Raw genomic sequence first — 6,000 nt, forward strand, 5'->3', positions numbered from 1 at the left:
TTATAGTAGCCTATTGGCTACTGTTTTACAGAATGCTAATTCAATGTTTGTGTGGTAGGTAATAGCCATATATCGTCAATATTATCAAGCTACCATAGATGAATCTGCAAAGTTGAAAAATCGATTTGCATTATAGCCTGAGGCAAGACACTTTCACCAGAAAAATAAATAAACAAACATGACTATCAGCCTGCAGTCATTAGGCTACTTAGCCTAAAAGATAATTTTGTCCGTCTAATCATGCATTATTTACTTGCAAGAATGTAGCTCCTACCAAACTTGTACACGCCGTTTAGACATAGGCTTACTTCTGACTTTTTTTTTTGTCCGTTGCTGCTTTGGCCATGACAAAAACATACGCACGAAAGCTGGAAAACAAACGCTGGTTGGCCTCTTACGTCCAAATTTGAGGAAATGGTGGGGGAAGTGACGTATGCCATAAACCAGTCAAATTTTGTAGTTCTTTTGTGCTCAGGTTACTACCCGAACCCCGAACTTACGTAGTGCCAGTAAAAGCGATACAGACCCCGTCAGGCTATGGCAGACCTGTCATTCAACCTATTGTAAGTCGATGTACCATCACAAGGGTCTTGGAAATATATTATGAAGGTTGAAAAGATACATAGTGTTGCTTTAAAATAACAGACTTGAGCGCGCAAAAGGCGCGATATGTAAACCGCCTCTAAAAGCGGACATTGCGTCTGAAATTAAAGGCAAAAAGTTATTTATTTGGCTTTACTCTGTTAGCCTACATGAAAATTTAAATGTCAATGTTTTGAGAGTTTACTTATGTAATTGTTGCATTAGGCTATGAATTAATAAACATTTATTGATAAGAACTATTTCATGTCTTTTCATTTATGATGAACCACGAGTAGTCGAGTAACTCAAGTATTGTTTTGATAAGAAATCAACTAGCAGAAATCAGTAGTCATGCAACCCCTAACATGCACATGCATATTGTTTAGTCTATAGATATGCGCTGCGTAGTATTTCTTTACAAATAAAGGTGCATCGCCAAATTACTTGTCTGGCCTGACAGTTTTTTTTTTTTTTTTTTTTTTTTTTGCAGATCCATGCGAACTGGAATCATTTTGATAACAATTTATCCGTACCGAGGTAAAGGGAAGGAGGCCTTCACAGGGGAGAGACTAGTTGACACTTCCGGACTGCATCAGGGCTATGTTGACGTATTTTCTATTGAAACTGGAAAATAATTGTATGGTTCCAGAGTGAGTCAAATGACATTTACAGCTCAGGTAATTACCTCAAAAAATCTGTATCCAAAGTGTACATGAGCAAAGATGGAAGAATTGAAATTGCATACGGAGTAACTGCCATAGAATCGAATGAGAATTCGAGCAGGGGACATTACTTAGGGACAGTCTAGAGAGCATTAAACTGGACACAAATTTTAATACACCCATTAATGCCAAATGAGTCATCTATATGTTTGCGTACAGCATACAGTACATGGTCTCAATAACACACATGTACTGAATGCCACAAAACTCCAAAACTGAGTTTAGAGTACCGATATTGAGTATGGGAGCACTTTTCATGATATCACTGCTTGTGTTTTCGGAATTCCAGACAGGTTTTTTATAGATCCTCATCCTAGAATGACTATATTTGATTAGTTTGAAAACACTTTTTCATTCAAGAGTTCAAGACCACTGCTAGAAAACATGCAACACTTGATCTAAACCAAAGTAGGCTATCTGTTAGTAGCCTACTGTGTCTAAAAAACATTAAGTTACACAAAAATAACTTCTTGGCTGTCTATCCATTTCACACTCACAAATAGGCACAGGGAGTATTTAAGCACACACGCAAAAGAACAATAAATAAAAAATAAAAAAAGAATTATATTATATATATATATATATTGTCACCGATGTAACGATGACCTAGTAAAACACCGTTTAAGCAACAGAGTACGCGTTAATAAACAAATGTTGAGGTGAAGGATGAGGACTGCAGGTTTATGCCGACACAGCAGAATAACAGGTCAGGAGTGTAAGCAAACTAAATATCGGTCGCATCTAAAAATATAAGAAAGAGTAAAGGCAACATTGTGTCTGCAGTGCGTTACAAATCACTGCATAGAACAAAAATCACAACTGCAGCATCCTTAGTGCAAATCCCATAGACTTATTATCAATGTGTACGTTTATGCAGAGAATGAGGGCATGTATATTGAAATGCAATAGATGGTGAGCACGCTTCCATTTCTAATTACTACAATAACCAATACAAATAATGCACTTACCCAGACGATAGCCTAAAGTCCTGTCTTCATGTTCTCCATGGTACACAACCCAATCCCAAAAGCTTTCCGTGGTGGTGTAAAGTACAGCAGATGAACAGGGATCGGCGAGTAAAACGCGTTTTCAGAAGGATATCATTCACTGCTCCGTGCGGCTGATGATGATGATGATGATGATGGCGCAGCGGCAGCATAATGAAACTCAATGGCGCTGCGTTTTGATTGACAGCTCCTTCAGCCAAAAGAATGCTCTGGATCGCGATCAACATGAGTTCGAGCATTTCATTGGCTGAGGAAGCTGTCAATCAGCCCCACCCGGTGGTTTGTACAGGGTAAGCGAAGGACTGAACCAAACACGCCGGCCGACTGACAGACGAGTCTTTTTTATGACTCCTCGTTGATGGTTTTCATGTCTGTTTGGAAGTGTTAAAAGAATTAACAAAGTATGGTGGATCGAAAACGATTCGTTCATTGAGGAATTGTATTAAATGAGGTCACCTCCTCTTATCTGCTAATGCATTATTGTATAAACTGCAGGGGTACTGCAGCACCCTCTGTCTTCACAGGATTGTAAATGCAACACAATTTTTTTATTTGATTTTCACAAATCATTTTTAGCATTTAGTAATTTATGTGTAATAAAACTGTTTAAGTGGGCTTTTAAAAATGTTACTTATGTTGAATTATGCTTATTTTTATTTATTTTTACATGCAGAGTGTGACGTCATATTGTGACAGGTGCGTCTCAAGTTATTCTCCAACTCTGTCAAACATTTCATGACTAAATACAAAGCTGATTTTGATACAAGATGCTCATTTTGCCAAGTTCACACAGTATGCCAAGTATGTTTCTATACTGAACAACTTTGGAAAAAATATTTTTGGATAGCCTACTTTGATTCTGACCCTATACTGAAAATAATGATTGCTTTGTTAGAAACTTAATTTATCTTCTTTGTGAATTTTCTATCCATAAATGTAAGTTTACCAACAACAAACCATTTGTTTCTGTCTTTTTGAGATAATTTAAAATGTATCTTACTACTATTACATATTCAGTAAATAAGAAAGCAAGTAGGACGTCTTCAATTTATAAGGACTTTAATTAATTTATGTATAGATTAATATGTTACCCTCATGTTCTCTATCGTCTCTTATTTTTCTTTTGTTATTTTTCTGTTTTCAGCTCATCTTTGTTAACTGTTCTTTTCTCATGTGTATTCTGATGACACATATTGTTAATAGGCTACATAGGCCTATTGTATACAAAGTTGTATATCATAAACGTCATCTCGGTATTTTTAGCAATCATAATTAAAATATAATAATTCGTCCACTTACGTGTGTTCATTTTTATTTCCTGTCGCTGAGTGGGCTCTTTTGTATATGTAAACAGCTCAATAACCCCCTATGTCCCGTAGACCGGTCCGTTTGCATTACGAAGTAGTATCAATAATGTCAACAATGTGATGTGCAGTCAAATGACCCAGTGTGTATGCTGTTAAAACGAGTTTACTCACCAATACGCTTGTTGTACGTACTTCATGGAGTTTTTACGACTCAATATTGTCATGTCATGTCATCTTCGTCCGCTTATCCGGGGCCGGGTCGCGGGGGCAGCAGTCTAAGCAGAGATGCCCAGACTCCCTAGACACTTCCTCCAGCTCTTCCGGGGGAACACCGAGGCGTTCCCAGGCCAGCCGGGAGACATAGTCTCTCCAGCGTGTCCTAGGTCTTCCCCGGGGTCTCCTCCCAGTGGGACGCGCCCGGAACACCTTCCCGGGAAGGCGTCAGCTGACCCCTCTCGATGTGGAGGAGCAGCGGCTCTACTCTGAGCTCCTCCCGAGTGACCGAGCTTCTCACCCTATCTCTAAGGGATCGCCCAGCCACCCTACGGAGAAAGCTCATTTCGGCCGCCTGTATCCGGGATCTTGTCCTTTCGGTCATGACCCAAAGCTCATGACCATAGGTGAGAGTAGGAACGTAGATTGACCGGTAAATCGAGAGCTTCGCCTTGCGGCTCAGCTCTTTCTTCACCACGACAGACCGGTACATCGACCGCATTACTGCAGAAGCTGCACCGATCCATCTGTCAATCTCCCTTTCCATCCTTCCCTTACTCATGAACAAAACCCCAAGATACTTAAACTCCTCCACTTGAGGCAGGAACTCTCCACCAACCTGAAGTGGGCAAGCCACCCTTTTCCGACTGAGGACCATGGCCTCGGATTTGGAGGTGCTGATTCTCATCCCAGCCGCTTCACACTCGGCTGCAAACCGTCCCAGTGCATGCTGAAGGTCCTGGCTTGATGAAGCCAACACGACAACATCATCCGCAAAGAGCAGAGACGAAATCGTGTTGTCACCAAACCCGACACCCTCCGGCCCCTGGCTGCGCCTAGAAATTCTGTCCATAAAAATTATGAACAGAACCGGCGACAAAGGGCAGCCCTGCCGGAGTCCAACATGCACCGGGAACAAGTCTGACTTACTGCCGGCAATGCGAACCAAGCTCCTGCTTCGGTCGTACAGGGACCGGACAGCCCTTAGCAAAGGACCCGGACCCCATACTCCCGGAGCACCCTCCACAGGCCGCCGCGAGGGACACAGTCGAATGCCTTCTCCAAATCCACAAAACACATGTGGACTGGTTAGGCAAACTCCCATGAACCCTCCAGCACCCTGTAGAGAGTATAGAGCTGGTCCAGTGTTCCACGGCCTGGACGAAAACCACACTGTTCCTCCTGAATCCGAGGTTCTACTATCGGCCGTATTCTCCTCTCCAGTACCCTGGCATAGACTTTCCCAGGGAGGCTGAGAAGTGTGATCCCCCTGTAGTTGGAACACACCCTCCGGTCCCCCTTCTTAAAAAGAGGGACCACCACCCCGGTCTGCCATCCCAGAGGCACTGTCCCCGACCGCCACGCGATGCTGCAGAGGCGTGTCAGCCAAGACAGCCCCACAACATCCAGAGACTTGAGGTACTCAGGGCGGATCTCATCCACCCCCGGTGCCTTGCCACCGAGGAGTTTCTTGACTACCTCGGTGACTTCAGCTTGGGTGATGGATGAGTCCACCTCTGAGCCCTCAGCCTCTGCTTCCTCAATGGAAGACGTGACGGCGGGATTGAGGAGATCCTCGAAGTATTCCTTCCACCGCCCGACGACATCCCCAGTTGAGGTCAACAGCTCCCCACCTCTACTGTAGACAGCATTGGTAGGGCACTGCTTCCCCCTTCTGAGGCGCCGGACAGTTTGCCAGAATCTCTTCGAGGCCAGCCGATAGTCCTTCTCCATGGCCTCACCGAACTCCTCCCAGGCCCGAGTTTTTGCCTCCACAACCACCCGGGCTGCAGTTCGCTTGGCCTGCCGGTACCCGTCAGCTGCCTCAGGAGTCCCACAAGCCAACCAGGCCCGATAGGACTCCTTCTTCAGCTTGACGGCATCCCTTACTTCCGGTGTCCACCACCGGGTTCCGGGATTGCCGCCTCGACAGGCACCGGAGACCTTACGGCCACAGCTCCGAGCGGCCGCTTCGACAATGGAGGTGGAGAACATGGTCCACTCGGACTCAATATCTCCAGCCTCCCTCGGGATCTGGACGAAGCTCCGCCGGAGGTGGGAGTTGAAGATCTCTCTGACCGGAGACTCGGCCAAACGTTCCCAGCAGACCCTCACAGTACGCTTGGGTCTGCCGAGTCTGTCCAGCCTCCTCCCCCGCCATCGGATCCA

At 44.5% G+C, this 6,000-nt stretch overlaps 1 protein-coding gene across 3 annotated transcripts in view; it reads right to left on the reverse strand.

Annotated features, from left to right (window-relative positions):
* The window catches only part of fynb (FYN proto-oncogene, Src family tyrosine kinase b), a 196,492-nt gene extending 193,999 nt beyond the window's left edge, over positions 1-2,493 (reverse strand). For all 3 annotated transcript variants that reach the window (XM_084432811.1, XM_084432810.1, XM_084432812.1), the window contains exon 1: positions 2,273-2,493. The gene's annotated coding sequence lies outside the window, so the exon portion shown is untranslated. The remainder of the gene's footprint in view (positions 1-2,272) is intronic.
* Between the last annotated feature and the right edge of the window lie 3,507 nt (positions 2,494-6,000).

Source organism: Rutilus rutilus (assembly GCF_951802725.1).
Source record: "Rutilus rutilus genome assembly, chromosome: 15".
In the NCBI taxonomy this organism is placed as follows: domain Eukaryota; kingdom Metazoa; phylum Chordata; class Actinopteri; order Cypriniformes; family Leuciscidae; genus Rutilus; species Rutilus rutilus.